Source organism: Ciconia boyciana, chromosome 19 (assembly GCF_034638445.1).
Source record: "Ciconia boyciana chromosome 19, ASM3463844v1, whole genome shotgun sequence".
NCBI lineage: Eukaryota > Metazoa > Chordata > Aves > Ciconiiformes > Ciconiidae > Ciconia > Ciconia boyciana.
In genome coordinates this window covers 6,980,009-6,998,878 of record NC_132952.1, presented here as the reverse complement: position 1 = coordinate 6,998,878, position 18,870 = coordinate 6,980,009, and the positions used below count along the sequence as shown (strand labels likewise).

Sequence of the window (18,870 nt, the reverse complement as noted above, 5' to 3'; positions counted from 1 at the left end):
TCTATGGGCTGAAAAGGGATTTTTTGTCAGCAATGAGGAACAAAATAAGTTAAACAGAAAGTGACAGTATCAGCCACACAATCTACCAGGAGCAAAGATATAGCACAGTACTTTTAATGAATCAGCTCCATGCTAACTAATGGACTAGACCCATGAAATAAACTGGATTGCACAGTAGGTCAATATTTGCTTTAAAGATACAAATGCAAACACAACCTTTGGGAAATACCACCAGTAAGCCAAAAATAAACAGCTGTCACAGGCTTCCAACAACAGAAGTTATGGTATACCACAGTGTACTGGTTTTGGCTGGGATAGAGTTAATTTTCTTCATAGTAGCTTGTATGGTGCTCTGTTTTGGATTTGTGACCAAAACAGTGTTGATAACACACTGATGTTTTAGCTATTACTGAACAGTGCTTACACAGTATCAAGGCCTTTTCTGTTTCTCACACTACTCTGCCAGCGAGTAGGCTGGGGGCGCACGAGAATTTGGGAGGGAACACAGCCGGGACAGCTGACCCCAACTGACCAAAGGGATATGCGATATGCCATTGTGCTCAGCAATAAAAGCTGGGGGAAAGAAATAGGAAGGGGGGATGTTTGGAGTAATGGTGTTTGCCTTCCCAAGCAACCATTATACCTGATGAAGTCCTGCTTTCTCAATTTTACCCTTCCAGTTCTCTTCCCTATCTCAGTGGGGTGGAAGTGAGCAAGCAGCTGTGTGGTGCTTAGCTGCCCACCAGGGTTAACCCACAACACACAGAAAGGTGGAATATCTTTTGCCAGGTCAGGGATGTTCAAAATTCAGATTTACAAGTCAACATCAGTCAAACCCTACAAACGAACAAGTTCCCTCTACCAGCTTCTACTGAACACAAAAACGTCAGGCTTTAAATTGGCGAGACCAGTGCTCATCTGCCCACTGGAGAATTAAGAGCGATTATAAGCGAAAGTTCACACTGGGCATCTAGTAGACCTCTCTTATTACATCCCACAAGATAATTGCTCATGAGCTCGATGAAATTTCCTTCTGGCTTTTGATGAACTGTGTTCTCTCCAGGAGGGAGAAAAACAGTTCCAGCCATTTGCTTTAATTGGACCTGACAGTTTGCAGATTGCTGCCTCAAGCCTTGAAAAGCTCAGTAGCTGGGGCTGATGAGAATCCACTTTTTCCTCAATAGCAGATTTCAGAGTTAAATTTACATTGCATTACCGTAAAAACAAACGTACACACACCCTGCCCAAAACCACACACAACCACCAGGTGATGTTGTTTGCAAAAAAAAAGCAATTATTTGCTAAGTTTGAACTACGGTCTTTTTCACTTTTGTCCTGGTTTCGGCTGGGATGGAGTTAATTTTCTTCCTAGTAGCTGGCATAGTGCTGTGTTTTGGATTTAGGATGAGAATGATGTTGATAACACACTGATGTTTTAGTTGTTGCTAAGTAGTGCTTACACTGGTCAAGGACTTTCCAGCTTCCCCTGCTCTGCCGGGTGCACAAGAAGCTGGGAGGGGGCACAGCCAGGACAGCTGACCCCAACTGCCCAAAGGGACATTCCATACCATAGGGCGTCGTGCTCAGCATAGAAACTGGGGGAGTTGGCCAGGGGCAGCGATCGCTGCTCAGGGACGGGCTGGGCATCGGTCAGTGGGTGGTGAGCAATTGCATTGTGCACCACTTGTTTTGTACATTCTTTTATCATTATTATTATTATTTTCTCTTCCTCTGCTGTCCTATTAAGCTGTCTTTATCTCAGCCCCCAGGTTTTACTTTTTTTTTCCGATTCTCTCCCTCATCCCACCGGGGGCAGGGAGGGTGAGCAAGCGGCTGTGTGGTGCTTAGTTGCTGACTGGGTTTAAACCATGACAACTTTACATAGAAAAAATGGGAGAATGGCATTTCAACTTTCCCAAACCCTCCATGGAAGATCCCTGTGGCATAAGGAAAACAAACAAAAACTCGCAAGCATTGCATTGAGTGGCTCGGCTCCCCTCCCCTCTCCTGCCAAGAACCACCATCGCTTTTCTGGCCATTGGCATTAAGAGGTCAATGGTCAACCACCTGGCATCCCTTGCACTGGCTAGCAGGTCTTTTTGTGTCCATTCAGAACACTGACAAAAGTCACAATATATTAAAAAAAAAAAAAGTTTAATAAAGTCAAATACAACCCATCCAGGGAAGCTGGAAAATCTCCATTACTTAAAGAACAAGCTCAACATATCTATCAGGAATGGTTTCAGTGTAGTTTATCATGCATTGCAGAAAAAGATGGACTAGGTAGCCTCATCAAAATCCCTTCCAGACCTATTTTCAATCACCTAGAAATGGAGGACCACACAGAGACATATTCCAACAGTGAGAAATCTGTCTTGGCAGCAGATTTCAACTCTGCTCTTGCTTAGACATTGCTCTAATATATTTCTCAGAGGCAAGACCATCTGGCCCAGAGCTGTTGGTGTTGAGCCCTAGGTAAAGCTCAGGTCCGCATCTCTCTCACACCAGCTATCAACTCCTATTTACCATGAAAATCTGGGTTAAATCACTTAAAAGTTCATCATCCTCCAATCTATTTACACAATTGCCTTGTCTGTCCAGAAAGGCAGTAACTTTTCCCACAAGTCATTCAAAATCAGAAGACTAACATTACTACAGGAATAAAAAAAATCAAGAGGAACTAACACTGAAGTCCTGCTGGTAGACATGTGGTTGAATAGTGGGTTGGAGAAAACACAGTACTGTTGTTCTGTGATATGGCTGTCCATAGGTATTGAGACTCTGGTACCCTCAGCAGTGGTGATACAATAGGATTACAAATCATGCGAGTTAGGAACACAACTTCCTCTAACTTTTCAAAATGAAACATAGCTACTTCAGACTCTGGCATAGAACAAGCTGGAGCATAAAACCTGCTGACTCTCTGATGAGCCTCGATAGCTCATCCTACCAACTTTCAGATTCCCCTTCAGGCTTTCAGAACGGTCAACACTGCACTCCTGTCAGTTTTCAGCCTGGAACTTGCCCTTTCTGTGCTCTGAAAGCAGATCAAAAGGTTTAAGTCTAATCTATCCTGACATGCCTTTGGCTAGAGAGATGTCAGCTGCGTAGGAGCAGAATGAAACGAGTTGTTAGCTGTTGCTTTCCTCCCTGGTACTTAATGAAGTTTTGAGGGTCAGCACGTACACGTTTGTACATTTTAGAAGTACAGATGTTACCTTTTAGCTCTGGATAGCTGAGTACTTTAAAGAACGCAAGAACACTTTACAGATGGGAAATGGAGCCATAGTTATATATGGAACTGGTGGCAGAGCCAGGAACAAAGCTCACATATCCTAGCTCCAAGTTCTGTTCTCCACAGCCTGGCCCATACCAGTCACAGGAGGGGAAAAAAAAAAAAAAAAGAAGTATCAACCCATGATCCGGCATGCATCCTTGCATTCCTTGGGGTCACGTCAAGGAATGTAGATCGAGGTCTAAGATCAAGCCATTTACTGTCCTGCTAGCACACACGTAACTTCACTGATGCCTTTTTCCACGTGCAGCCAGTCTAAATGCTGGAAGACTTGTTCTGTATTCTTGGAAATTTCAAACACTACTACAGCTCTCATTACAGAGGGAGCAGAAATATTTAAATTCTGTAAGTCTCCCAAGAAACAAGAGACTCCACTTTCTCACTCTTTGCTTAAGGAGAGAAGAGTATCCAATGATCTCTCTCCAATCAGAGCTTCTAGTGAGAGTGTACTGAAAGCTGCGTTGGTCTCCCTCTGAGCACGCTGTATTACAACACCCTGGCCCCTCCATAAATGCCCTTGATAAGCCATGAATCAGAATCCTTGAAAAACAACTAGGACTCAGATAGTCTGCTCACAGGACTTTGCATTCTATTCCTGGATCCCTGGAAAAACAGCAACTCAAAATGAAAGGGCATGATCAGTACTGTCGCAAGTGGTATGATCACATTCAGCATGCCCCTGAACTCTGCCAGAGCCCAGGAGCAGTTCTGTATCACAGATGATGAGCAAGGCAAACAGATTTGATGGGAACAGGCAGGCAGGGGCAACATGACCTAGGAGAGCTTAATTATCAAGTTGGAGAAAGCCTTCAACTTCAGCGAAACCACAGGCAACCAAGATCGGTCTCTGCGAGCAACCAATACTAATGCTAAAGGAATGCAAGGCAAGAGATGAGCTTGTTTCAGAGATAACTGCCACAGCTCTGAATAGCCCATGGTGGTCACGTAGCCACATGCTTGTTGATCGAGGTAGCTTAGAAAGCCGTGAACATACCCCTTTCCAAGTAAAAATGGAAGGAGACGATTGCAACCACCATACTTGGAAGTTGCAAAAACTGTGGAAGTACTACAAGACATTTGTCAAAGTTTTAGTGGAAAGAGGCTACGCATGGACTCCCAATTCTTCCAAACAACCCCAGCAGTGGATTAGTGGCCATTGCAGACCAAAGCAGGAAAATAAGATTCTTTATACACTAATTTGGCACAGGATTTTCCACAGTCACAAAGCTTCAAACATACATTCAAAATAAATGTCAAAACGTATGAGGCTATACAGCAATATCCTAATAAGCAGGGAATTAAGCCAACCCAAATACCATACAATTACAAAGATTCTTCTCATGTCAGTGACTCAGAGAGGTGTGCTGTGCAAAGAGAAAGGGATGGGAAACATATTTACTTTTTTGAAGCCTAAAAAGAGAATAGGTATTCAAGAAAACAGAACTGGTGGTGACGCTGTTAAATGGCAACTAGGTAACTGTTTGTTAGTACGTTGCAGGCCCATCCTAAATGAACTCATGTCCTTCCACCACAGAAACAGACAAGATTAGTATGGAAAACAGGCATAAGGTACTGAAGATACATCAGTGACAGAGCTGGGACTACACTGTGAGTCACCTGACGCCCAGTGTACTGCCCTGTTAGTTGGCTGCCTTAAGGAAGAACTTCTTGAAGGGAACCATCATCCGCCCAGTGGAAGTTACCTGCTCCAAACACAAACCTAGACACCTATTACTCAGAGCAGAAAGCAAAGCTCAAAACAGGGCAAGAACTTCTCTAGCTTTGCCAAGGGTATTGAAGCTTCCTCCTTCTGATTTCTGTTATCAACATGACACGCAACATCATTCCAATCATAGCAATGTGGGTAATGTGGGTTATTTACAGTAACTGCATCCCTTGACAATTCACTCATCTATATCATGAAACCATGGACGAAAATTCAACAGGTAATCAAGTATGGAGGAAGGACCTAGACTGATGAACAACTGCACTGTTCTTCACAGGAAGTAGTTTTAAGAAACCAAGGAGCTGTCAAACAGAGGAGAAATAAGAATGGTATCCCATTTGAGCCAAATAAACTCCTCCCATAGCAACAGGGAAGTGCAGAGGATGTAATGAGGCTCTTAGCCAAGAAGAGAGAAGGTTGAGTAGTAAAGCCAAGCTCAAGTGACCTCCATGAAGGTGAGCCAGAGCTCACTTGTTTCTAAGTGACGTAGAAATTAGAATCTGTTACATTCAGAAAGTAAGTTCTGGAGTTGAGTGTCTGCAGGGAAATTAGAACAAACATATGTAGCGCTTCCAAGGCAGCTGTACCATCTTCTCTAGGTTTAAGTTTGGCCCTTGTTTTCATGACTCTTTCTCAGTTCAGGAAGACTGCAAATATCATAGAAACACAGGAGAGAAAAAGCCACATGTGCTTCAGCTCTGAGTTATATTCAGCATACAGCACATGCTCCAGTGGTACAAAATGCCCAGCAGGAATCACTGCCAATGCTTCAGCGCTCGGCTCTCCCCTTAGCAAGTAAGGACTTACCTGCAGTACCCGTTTCAGAACAGGAAAACAGACTGTATGTTTACATCCTCCCGGGCAGCCAGCAACACCGTCCAGAAGAAGAGAAATAAATATGGAGCAAGAGCAAGCAGACGCGCCCCACTACGGACTCAACCCTGGCTAAATGTGGCAGAAGGAAAACTGGCCACTCAGAGCAGACCTATTCCCAGATTAGCCCAAGGAAGAAAAAGGGAAAAAAACAGGCACGTACCTGACAGAGCCGAGAGAGAGCAAAATTCAGACAACCCTTCAGAAAGCCACTGTCCTTAGCCAAGGGCTGTGTTTGCTTCCTTCCCTCGTTCATTCTCGGCGCAGGAGCCGGAGGCAGACCTACTACAGTGGCCTAGGGAGAGAGGAGAAAACACGAGAAGCAGCTCAGGTGGGCACCACGGCTGCAGCCAGCGGCCACCGGCTCCTTTCCCACTCAAGACCTCCGCCGTACGAGACGCGAGTCCCGCACCGGCCCCCGCAACCGCGGCGGCACAGGCGGGCTCAAGCCCGGCCGCGGCCCCCCCGGCGCCCGCCCGGCGGAGGCACCTCCCCACCGCCGCCAGCAGCAGCGCCGCGGCCGTCCCGCCCTCCTCCCCCCTCCCGCCCCCGGGGCCCCGCCGGGAACCGGCCGCGCCAGGCCCTTGCTCGGCAGCGACACCCAGAGACCCCCCCCGCCCCCGGGGCCGCCAGCACCCGGGGCCCGCCGGGGGCCCCAGCGCCGCCCAGGCCGTGAGGTGGCCTCGCACCCGCGGCGGCGGCTCGGCGCTGAGGCAGCCCTGCCCGCAGCGACGCTGCCCCGGCCCGGCCCCGCTCTTACCCCCGGGGAAGCGGCCGAGGAGCCGGGCCGCGGCCGGCCGCCCCGCGGGTGCTGCAGCGGCGCCGCTCGACCCCGCTCCCCCGGGGCCGCCCGCGCGCCCCGCCCAGGCCGCTCGCAGGCCGGTGACAGCCGGCGGGGCATGCCGGGAGAGGTAGTTCTCCGCCCGCCCTGCTCGCCGCCCGCGGGGCGCCGCCGACTACAAGTCCCGGGAGGCCGCGGGAGGCCGCGGGAGGCCCCCGCGGCCCGGCCCGGCCCGGCCCGGCCCCGGAGGCTCCGGAAGGGGGCGGTGCGGCCGGCCCGGCTGGCGGGGGGCTCCTCCGCGGGGAGCCCGGGGCGAGGCCTGGGGAGGGCTGCGGCGGCTCCGCCCCGCGTTTCGCCCGGACGCGGCTCCCGCTCTGCCGGCGCGGCCCTCCTGCCTCGGCGGGCAACCGCCCCGCGGCTGCCTGAGGTGCGACCCGCCTGCGCCCGGTGTTTCTGCTTCGCCTGACGCCTTTGCGGTGCCCGGGATAATTAACGTTTGGGCTCGTTCCCTGTTTTCTCTGCGCAGGCACAACGGGCATTGAAACCCGCGGGGACGGCTGACCGTGGAAGGATGCAGGATCCACGCCGGGACGCTCTTTTTTCACCCTTTGAGTGTTCGATTTTGGGGGTGATTTTAGGATAACTTAGCCCACTGCAAGGGAGATTTGGGGATTCAGTGTCACTCCTTGCAAGGTGCCGTGCGTCTTTGTTCGGCAGGTAGCCAGGAGGGCTCCGAAAGGCTCCACCGGCTGTCCACCGGACAGCCTTCTGCCGGGGATGTCTTTTTTGCAAGATCGCAGCTCAGATATTGCCTGCCTGGGATCACTGGTGGCTTAAGTGCCACCATGCGTGAATCGGAATGCGTGAATCTAAAAGCATACGGTATTACTACTTTTATAATGGCTTTCTCGTCAAAGAGGCAGAGGCAACTTAGGGGTTTGTATCGTCTCTCTGCTGGTGATGCCGTTGACGCTGTTGAGGTGGATCTCTAGGATCCACATGACCTAGGTTTGTGGACCTCCTACCTCTAGGTAGGACACACTCTACTGACTTTACCCCTGCTGAGGCCAGAGACACCTTGTAAACACTGTTTAAGCTTGCCTGTCCCATTCTGTTGCTCGGTGGCACGTCAAGCATGGCTCTGTTGAAGCTAACGGATTGGAATTTTGTTTTACATTTAGTCTTTGCTAATGTAGGCTGGCGTAGCAGAACAAGGGTTAAAAGAGTGGCCTGCATTGATAGCAAAGAACACCGTTCACAGCAGTAAAATTGAGTAATAAGTTCGTGCCAAACCCAGAAGGCCTGCAGTGCGATAAGACCACAGCGCAGAACTTCCCAGCGTAAGACCCTGCACTCACAACAGGAATATGGCAGCAAGGTCATAAAAAAATCCCGTGTGCCATTCCTTTTCCCACTAGCCCATCAGGAATACTATCTAGAGCCCTAAAACTCAAAAGGAGGAAACAAAGACACCGGGCAGCAGAGTTGCCTCGCTTATGAAGACTGAAGAGAGCAAAATTCTGAGACAAAGAGTGTCACAGCAGAGTAGCAGTTACCGGAACTTTTATGCCTACAGGGTACAAAGGACCTGTCCGAAAACAAGCTTGTCATTGCCATTTGATAAAAGCCAAATAGGAGGACTCGGTGTCCCTTGTCGTCTGTGTTGCGTAAAAGGGATGTTGGCCAGACCACTTAAACACGCACGTTGGGGTGATTGTGAAAACGCGAATGTGAAGGTGAATGAATTGAATCTGACTTGGTTCTGACCAGAGCTGCCGTGCATTTTACCCTTTGGCCAGGAGATGGAGAATGAGTACTGTGAAGTGTTTGGGAATGTGGTAAGTGGATCTGAGCACTGGTGCTCCCTCCCGCAGCTTGCTTTTTGCCAGGCAGATTTATATGTCAGTACCAACACAGAAATACATTAGAGGCAGGCGAGTACAGCCAACATCGATTGTCTGAAAAGATCCATTCACATTGAGAGTAGCTTCTTTTGTGCTCACTCGATAAACATCAAGGTAACTTAGGCTTTACTTTCGCCAGTGCTTGTTGGAAACATGTGAACTTGCATGCCCAGACTCTGAGTTACTCAGGCTTTTTTTCCCACCTAATCTTTCTTTTCAAATAAACAAAATGGGGAAACTGTGTTAGACTGTCTGTGAAGTCAGCTTCTCAGGCAAACACGAAGTCACACAGCATCAGCAGCTTAGTCCATGGCCAAGATAAAAACTTTATTGTGATTATTTTGATGAGATTTTGCCTTTGTTTGTACATAACCACTTTGGAAAGGTGGTATTTTGGTTTGTGCTTAACACCAAAGATACTGCAAATGGCAAACCTCTCTGGTGTGTAAAAAAGCGTGAGCGCCAATGAATCTTTTCTAGTGGGGCAACATTTGTGAAAAGAAATGAGCCAGCCTGGCGTGTATAACCCAGAGGCAGTCTGCAGGGCATAAGGAGTTTTCCTTATGAGGTTTACAACTGCAAGACAGACATAGGAAGTGCTGTATCTAAGAGAAGGAAGGACTTGAGAGACCAAGATAACTGTCCTCACGCACAAGGCTGATACTGAGAAGAAAGAAATAACCTGTTTTGTGTGCTTAGGGAGTAGGCCAAAAAGTAATGGGTGAAAACACAGCAATGAAAACTCGGGTTGGATGTTAGGGAAAAGTTGCTAAGGCTAATGAAATGCTGCGGAAGACTGGCAAGGGGCTATGAAATCTCTGCCTGAACAGGCAGTAGGAACTGGTTAGGCAAACGCTGCTGAAATGAGAGGGTAGAACTGATACTGTTGGGTACAGGGCATGGTTTGGAGGGCCTCTTGAGACCTCTTCTGATCCTGTGGTGCTATGATTCTTTGATCCTACATTTCTACAGCATGCATCCTCTGGCATCTAGTAAACTGGGGTACATCTCAGTCTCTTGCTCCGTGAGAACATTACAATGCTTCCTGCAACGGGCTGGAGTTGCATAGCTCTGGATATGGGAGAGAAACCTCTGCTCTTCCACGGCCCTATCCCGGTTTTCCAAACATACTACCAGGAATCTTTCCTTGCCCACTGGATGCCGCTGTTACACAGAAATATTCACGGATTATTTCTGTAGCCTTCTGCTCCAGGCACCTTCTCTATCAGACATGGAAGGCCACTTTCCCCAGCCAACAACTATGTCCTGCAGTGCCTATTTTGCACGCTTAGTACAGGAATTTGTATGTGGAAAGACTGGTTCAGAGAATTATCCTTAAAAGCCAAGCCTGGAAATGGCAGCTTTCCCTGGCTCACACGTCGCAAATGCGCACTGATGTTACGATTACACCTTGTGGCACTGCCTTCAGGGGCAATGACCTGGATAGAACAGAAAGGATATGTGTGGCTTCCACTTTTTAGAGAAAACTGAACAGTATTTCTAGCTCAGCTGAGTCTCAGAACAAGCCAGAAAGTGACCTACATCCAATACCCAGCTTTGGGAATTAACTTTGAGGAAGTTCAGTTCCACATCTAGGTCTCTCCTCTGAAACAAATGGAACCACAGCCTAATGGCATCCAAACCCAAGGGGAATTCCTCTTTATTCCTTTCCAACAATTTTTAGCACTGAAAAACAACTATCCTGATTTTTTTAATCCACATTTCTCACTGGAAAAAAATGTGACTCCAAGTTAATGCAAACCTTAGGGTTTGAATCCTTCAGATTCTAACAACTGAGCTGTTTCCTGAGGTCTTGAGCCATTGGCTTTTCAGGAGCTGGTCTAAACAACAGGATATTTAAAATAAGCCAGGAGTTGTGGCAAAGCTACTATGACAATTATAAAACAGACGTATACGTTAAAAGGCCTCTGTCTAGATAGAGGGGACACCATCTGTATCCAATAAACATAAAAGCAAATAAGGTAACTGATAAATAATAGGCAAAGCGTGGGTCCAGCTGTGTGTGGCCTACAGTGGTGTAAATCTGGTAACTTTTGAATTCGGTGGAGTTTTTCCTCTGAGCCATCTTACGTGTGTTTGCACAGTCTACTGAGTCACTTAGCTGACAACCCTTTGCCGCCTTGCTTTTTGCAGCCCAGTCAGTGTGATAAAAAGTACTAGAGACAGCGTGGATCTTCATACATCAATTTGAAATCTCAGGGGGAACTTTAAAACACTTGCTAACAAATTTCTGCAAAGCTTATGCTGAACGGAGCCTGCCATCAATAAGGCAAATGGCAAATAAATATAACGGTGTCATGTATTCAGCCTGGGGGCTGCAGCTGTGTAATCGTGCTGCCAGTGGTGCCCAGAGAAGCACTGTTCTCTGCTTCTGAATTTCATCCAGTTCCCTGGAGTCCTATGAGAAGCAGCCTCTGTCTCAGTTTCATCCATAAAACGAGATGAGGGGGATCTACCCTCTTATCCCATACACTTCACTGCACCAGTTTTGCATGAGGAGCCGATCCCACCACACCGCTATGAATGACTGTGTGAGAAGCGGTGCACTGGGTCACTGCGCTCCCACTGCAAACACATCAGCAGTGTCAGCAAACAAGCCAGAATGCTGTGTAGCCCTCCAGAAAGCCTGGATAGACATGTGTGGCTTATTGTAGACATGGTCAGATAAATTCTCAACATTTTTGTCATGTAATCCTGAGACCCATTACCATATGGATGCATAAAGGGCGTGCGTGGCAGCAATGAGAAAGCGCACTGTTCTTGAAAGCTGCAGAAAATAGCAGCACTGAGCTGGGCCAGACTGCAGTCTTCCTGCATTTTTGTCCCAAATGTGGTGTTAATGACCAATAGACAAAGAGCAGGGACCAGGTAGACATAGATGTGTATAAGGAAAACTGAGTTTGGTGTTGTAGAATAGCAGTCTAGTGACAAGTGCTGAGGTTGGCTTGTACAAATCCAGCCTTGCTGTGTGGAGGATTAGCTATTTTAGGGAAAGGTAAAGTCAGTTTTAGCCAGGTCACCTCCATCCATTCCCATCTAATGAAATATAGTGAAAGATGGATTCAAACTAGAATCTTGTTACTAGTTACTGCTCATTTGAGGTCTTTTAATCCACTGTGGCTTTCTAGGAGAAGCAGAGATCCCGCTACTGCTTGCTGGCTTGGGAGTTCCTCAGCCTGCTTCACTGCTTTAGTTTAATCTGGGTTTGGTTTTAAGTTTGCAGCCTATTTCAGCTACTTGTTTCACTACTCATGGATTCAAAATTACTATGGATGGATGGCTAAGTATCTCTTAGCTGTGAACTGAAACCTTCCCAACCCTTGCCAATCCAAGCACAGTCTGCATTTCTAGGTCTGGGATCTCCTTGATTCATGAATCTGTCTCCTGACATAGTGATCTCTTGGTCCTACAGAATCCTGGTGGGAGAGGGGGAGTCGTGGAGGTACTGCGCATCTCATCCCAGGCTGCACGCTCTGTTTCTTCTGAACATGGCTATCTGAGAAGCCAACTGCGCTACTGTGCTAGAGCACAGGGCAGCAGACTTGATATTCCTGCAGTGTCACTCCTTCAAAGAAGCCAGCTGATCTGCTATGTGTTGCACGACCTGAACATCTCTTGTTTGATGGTGTTATCACACATACAAATTCTTTCCTTTTTTCCTTCTTTTCTCCTTCAATGTAGTCTAGCCTTATTTCAATTTTCCACTATTACAGAGACACACATTTTAATGCAATGACTATTTGCACAGGCAACATTTGAAGAAGTACTTCACTGCCCTGTGTGACTCAAATAGCTAATGGATCAGGAAAATATTAGCAACCATTTACTTTTGATTTTTTTCTGAGCAGCCTGGGCTGTGATCAGCAGAGAGATATATGGCACTGCACAATGTGGTGTTGGCTGAGCTTTAGAAATCACATCTGGAGACTTGATGCCAACGCACCCTGTAAAGGGTCTCAAATGCCAGCGCTGACTAGGAACCAAGGCCAAGCAATTCTGCCCAATGTGCAGTGCACAAGTCAAGAGTCTTCTTACTGTTTGCAACAACTGGCTCATATAGTCATGATTCATTGGGTGGTGGAGGCACTTATTAATCCTTGCATGGTTTATTATAGGAGGCTTTAGCAGGATTTAGTATATTGGAGGGCCAGGGCACACTAATCCCCAAACTACAGCAGGTCTCATGCTGTTGCCTGCGCTTGTTCTTTATTTAGAAACTAATGGAGCATTAGTTCTTGCACCTGAAATAACACCGAGGCCTTACTGCAGCAGGTACTAACCAGACATGGTACCCCAAGAAGCTCACTGTGGAAAAAAAGAGAAGAGCGTGAAAAGAGGGGAAGTGACTCTTTGAGAACTTCTGAGTAAGTCAGCCACCCAGAATGATCACATCTTGACAAAGCATGTCCTCTCCGCTCCCCATGTTCAAGCAGCAATGGTGTCTTGGCAATTTCAGAGTTAACATTGGCAGTATTGCCTGAGCAGTTCAAGCAGCAGCAAAATAGGCTTGCTGGATAACTGGGGACTGATTTCACACTTTCCTAAACAAAGTGCTACGTACCAAGAAGAATAATTAAGAATAGTTGTACGGCGCAGGTGACAGACCAGAGACGTCTCCCTGTGTGAGGGGTCAATATCAGCCCCTGTGGTGCCCTCATTGCAAAATTCCTCTAACTACACTCTGCTGGAGAGGATACAGGCTGGGTGGCCCCATTGCTTTCATGGAAACAGCTTTAGTTAGTCTCAACAGTGCTCCAGCTTCTGGCTAGCAAACAAAACCCTGTCTGCCAGCTGTGCTGCAGCGATGCCATCTGGAGATGCATGACCTGAAGCTGGCCCTACAGAAGTCATGTGCAAGTGTTTGAGAGCACCAGTGCTGCCTTCTTGGGAACTCCCCACCCCTTTCTAGATGGGGGTTTTCCAGAGCCCCTGGCAGCTGTGGATTCTGTAGTGCGGTGATACAAGTTCCCATGACCTGGGTGCTGGACGCTCACCCCCAGCAGTGGCCGGTTCCCTGCTCTTTAGGACTGATTCTTTATCTGCAAGTGCTAATTGCTTGTGCCAGCAGTTCTGTTGTTGGAAGTCTATCTGAAGTCCCCTGTCCCTACTGTAGCTGCTCTAGACAATATCCAAGATAGGCTCCCTCCAGTGCTGAGCATCACTGAGAAATAAGGAAGACTGGATCAATCTGTTCCATCTGGTCTTCTGGCCTTTGCTAAGTGTCCCAGCAGAGCCAGGTGGAAGGCCGGTGGAGTGCTGGGATGGCTGTGCCTAAAGCCCCGGGTTGAGTGGTGGAGTCTAAAAGGGAAACTCTTAATGAGTTGCCAAATAGTGAGTTCTTCCCCTGCCCTCTTTCCCACCCACTTCCGCAGAAGCACATCTAGAGGCATGATGAAAAGCTGTAAGAAAAAAGAAAATAGGCAAAATGCCATTGAATTATTTAATCTATTTCTAACTTTAGGGTTAGAGGATTTCAAAATCAGAAATGTCTTCTCAGCCTTCCCTCTTTAATGCCGGATGAATATGGCATATGGAATTCTGCAAGGGAAGTCTGTCTATGCTGCTATAATTAGCTGGCAATTGTGACAGCAGGCATCTTTGCTTCTTTATCATTTTTAAATTCTCAGTGCTGTATTATGGGATGAATTTCTACCACATCGGAATGCTAATGCTTGGGAAAGCCTGTGGGTGCAGCATCCTGCTGCATTAATGTAGCCTTCAAAATCCCAAAGTGATCCCAAGTGTGACTGCAGTGAAATCAGTGGGGTTACACCAGCGATGAGTCTGGTCCTAGCCACAGAGTAGACAAGGAAACTAATCCTCCTTTTCTCTGCTGCTGCAGTTATTTAAGCAACTTACTCATGTACCTGAGGTCAAGTTCTGTGTGGCTGTAAAGGAATGTTTGGCATTGTACCGTCCTGCACCAAGGGAGAACTAGGTCCTTACGCCTCTCTGGCTGTACTTAGTATACTGTATACACAATCTTTTTATGAAATAGTTCTCTTGCTGTAAATGTTGCCAGATCCTTTCTTAAAACTGTGCTAATTTTAAAAAGTAAACATGCACAAAGCAACCCCACCCTTCCAGTCCTTAACGAGGGCTGGGAGCCCCTTGCAAGTCCAAGTTTAGAGATTTTTGCAGACATTGGCTCATGCAGCAGCTGAAAACCCAGGCCACAAAATCCTAGTGCCAGCACAGACACTGGGAGACTCATCCGAAGGGACATTACGTCTTTGCTGTAGGACCATCTGAGTTTTCTAGGCTGTTGAGGAAGGAGGCATTGTAATGCTGAACATTTTTCTCCCACCAGAAGAGTCCATTCTCCACCCCTGACTGTCCTTGTGGGGCAGCTGGTGCCCAGGGAAAGAGATTCGGTGGATTGCCATTCACGTACAGGTATCGCTCTTTCCTATCTGTATGCCAGATATGAAGTCTGGTGGGAGCAAACTGCAACAAGGAGCGGGAGATATTGCAGCGTACCTTCGTGCTGAATTGGAAGTAGGGAGGACGTGCCAATGGTAACTGAAGAGCAGGCAAAAAACAAGGAGCAGGGGAAGAGGGGAGTAACTGGCAGAGTTTCAGAGATAAAAAGCTTGCGTATCAGCGTAATTGTCCTGTGCTGTGTTCCTCAGGGTGTTTGACAGTGCACTGTAGGACTAAGTCTAAGAGGCAGTGTACTAACCATCAACAGTCCCTCATCATCTGGAGAAGAGGGGCTTGAATTCATTTGCCCTAAAGGGGCTTTTTTCTTGTCTAAATCATATAAACAGGGCCAGGGGAGTCACTTTCCATGAGGCTTGTTTTTTAGTGTTATGTAAGAAACAGAGTTTATGTGACTGTAATTGCTCCTTGAGGTTGAGTTTGCAGGCAGTGCTGGCTAGAACATGCATTTTTGTGCAAGAGCTGAGTGCCTGCATGCCAAATTGGCTGTTTGTGTGTACAGCCACAGGATCTATGAGAGTAACAGGCACTTCTGCAGATTTTATCTCCAAATACGGCCTTTGCTATGTGTGCGGGGAGGCGAATGAGCAATAGTACTTGAAGACTTCTGGGCTGGTCAGACATGTAGAGCTGGGAACACAGGCAGGTAACAATTTTTTGTATTTAGGGGTCTTTCTGTAATTAGCTAGTGTCAACTTGATTGTTGGCCATGGAGAGAATTTTTGACAGGTTAATATAGAACAGGAGCTGATTTCCATTTTTATAGGTCCATGTTGTTCTCCCTATTGAATTCTTAATATTAAACATAGCCACTCCATGCCAGCTGGAGATGTATACCTGGAAGGAGGCTGCTAAAGACAACCACCTTAGAAGGATTCCCAGGTCGTCAGTTTGCGTGGTAGATGAGATCCTCTTGTCACTGTTCTGCAAACAGATGTGGACCTCGGAATCAACGAAGCATCTCTCTGGGAAAAACATTTAGATTACGTTCCCATTATCTCTGTGCAGGAGAAGGGGGACACTGAATGAAATTTGAAAAAACAAATACACGATTCAGGAAAGTCTATTCTATTTAAAATCAACAATGATTAAGCAATTTAGAAAATCTCACCCTAAATGTGTAACCTATCTGCTGATGGCCACAGTTAAGAGACAATGGGAAAGCAGAGATGACTTAAACTCTTGGCTTACCAGGGTATTAAAAAACAGATTGAAATCTCTCTGGCTGGCATCCAACATGCAGGGACGCCAGCTTAAGTTGCTCATAAGTGATCTTTCCAGCTTGATGCTCAAAATGTATCATGGACATCTGGATAGCATAAAAAGAAACCTAAAGTAAAATAAAAAAGCCCTGTGTGCAACTGATGAGGCTGGGTGATTCCAAGGGAATGCTTGTGCAGGCATGAAGCTTCCCCTGGAAAAACACTTGGAGTGACGTCATGAAGTAGAAGAATTCACATCTCTGTGTCATCCCAAGATACGGCATGATGCAGGGGAAAATCCCAGAGGAGGAACTGGAGGTCTACATGTAGATCTGCTGCTGGGCGTGCTGTGTTAGCTCCATGCTGCTGGCTTCTCCTCTCACCGTTATCTGTTTATCTGAGAGGTGGACTGCCTCATTAGGCTCCAGTCTTGGCTAAGCCCAACCAGTCATACGGGCATACAATTAAAAAAGTCCTCTCTATTTTTCCTAGCAATTCCCCCACAAGAGTACAGGGACAAATGGCACATCACACACAGCAAAGAAAACGTCTGTACCTCCAGAATCCTGCCTCCCGACGGTGTGAGAAACGATTGCACAATCCAGAATGGCATGGCTGATGCAGACTTTCTGAAATCTATACTACAAGGTAGGTCCAGGGAGCAATGTTTTGTTCTAGTTTGTAGAATAGTGCCTCGCTGGGTTACTTTATGAAAAGGAAGAAGTAAACCCCAGCATCACAGAGGTGCTGGAAAGAATTGCAAAATGCTGTGCTATCTTGGTCATACTGATGTCTAGAGTCCTTCACCAGGCCGTGTTACAGCATGTGAATATGCACACAGTGAGACTGAAGCTCTGCTCCACAGATGCTATTCATCACTGGACTTCATAAAACTCAGTGGTCACGTAGGAAGAAAAATTTCTGTGCTAGTGCCAGTATTCTCTCTGTGTATGGCACTATTTCTCTCCAGCTAGAACAGAGCCCATGGGGAACAGAAGGAAACAGAAATCCTGGGGACAAATTCCTTCGCTCTTAAGATGAGGAAGGCTCGTATCTGTGGCTGGCTGTGATGAGTCCTGCCAAGCTCTTCTCCTGCTGCTCAACAAGCGTCCTCCCTCCTCTCCCCCCCTTCAACCATCTTTTTCCACTAATGCTTCTTTGGAATGGACAGTTAAGGCTTTATCCGTGTTAGCCATGTGCAAAGACTTCTCCTGGCATCTCTGCTTGTAACCGCATACAGAGACAAAATAATACAATGAAAGAAGAGGAGCTGCCGCATGATGCTCGGGGGCTGAGCAGAGCGTGGGGTCAGAATCCCCAGGTCCTTCAGTTCATGAGCGGAGGCTCACAAGCCCTGGGGAAGAGGCTACACCCTCAGCTGAGTCCCAAAGGCGTGAAGCTGTGGAGGCTTGGGCCAGACGCGGCAGCCCTGGGAGCGTTTAGGAATACAGGGTGTCTTTGTTGTATAGGGGGAGAGGGGGGGCTGATGCTGGAACCCCACTGAGAGAGGCAGTAGCAGCAAGTTTCGCAGCACCTAAGCAAACCAAAAAACCCTTTGCTAGTTTGCTATTGTTTTCTGGCAAACTGCATTTTTATTACCTTTGGGAGCTGGAATGTTCCCTGGCTCTAATAAAAATGTCTGTACCTCGGTAAGGCAGTAAAGACTTTGCACATATTTAAAGGGCACGAGCTTCCTTTTAAACAGCTTTGTGTGTGTTGCAGACACTGAAAATAAACAGGCAACGGAGTCACAGGGCTCTAATTGTACTGTGATGCATTTTCTGTGGAGAATATGCTCTTTGCCCTTCTTGTTTTGTTTTGCCCCTTTGAAACCAATTCTCATTGCTTTTGATTAAAAAGGAACCCAAATGGCAGCCTGGTTCAGAACAGCTTCTTCTCACTCAAGGCAAGGTATCCTCTTTGCAGGAAGATTACCAGTCCAAACCGTGAAAGATTAGGTGGAATTAAAAAGTAAATATGCTCTCTTTTTCCGGAGGAATTAAGATGCAATACTTCACAGTGTGGAGCTTTTTTGTCACTTTAAGTGCTTGGAATATAGATTGTTTTTTGAAAGAATGATGAGTTTCTCTTATAATGCTTTGACTCTGAGAGCTGATGTTTTAAGGAAAATACGAAGTAACATGCCAAAATATCCAGACATCAACCACTTTCTGCTGGAATTTGGATGGGTGCTTCTCAATAGGAATAGCTGAACCTGGGTTGTCTTGGAGCGGTCTTACAAGAAGTTGCCAAGGGGTGTCTGCCATTATCAAATACGGTTAGTCTTGCATATGTGTCATCGATTTGAGATCTTAACTGCACGGAGGACACGTTCCTTCCAGCCTGGATCCTGTACTAAAGTCAAAATCATCAGGGTGGGTTTCAATAAGGTGGGTTCAAAATTATCTGAGCTCCCTGAATGCATTTTGGGGCATCTCTGACAGTGTTGATGCAAGATGCTTCTCTGGCCTTTCTACTGGACAGCTGTGCTCTTATTGAAGGACTGGGAGCACTGCTGTACACTAAACTGGGGTAAGGTATGATTCTTCAGGGCCTCAAGGAGGTAGCTTATCTGCTCTGTACATTGATTGCCCTATACTTAAAATACGTTCAGTGAACTTGAAGTT

At 47.0% G+C, this 18,870-nt stretch overlaps 1 protein-coding gene across 3 annotated transcripts in view; it reads right to left on the bottom strand.

Moving 5' to 3' along the window:
• Nucleotides 1-6,830, bottom strand: part of MIB2 (MIB E3 ubiquitin protein ligase 2) — a 52,901-nt gene extending 46,071 nt beyond the window's left edge. Inside the window, exons 1-2 of one of the 3 annotated variants that reach the window (XM_072884214.1) lie at nt 6,655-6,830; nt 6,058-6,189 (exon numbers count right to left, since the gene is read on the bottom strand). The gene's annotated coding sequence lies outside the window, so the exon portion shown is untranslated. Of the gene's footprint in view, nt 1-6,057; nt 6,373-6,654 lie in introns of those variants that run through there. The other 2 variants (XM_072884211.1, XM_072884212.1) reach the window with 2 other exon arrangements.
• Between the last annotated feature and the right edge of the window lie 12,040 nt (nt 6,831-18,870).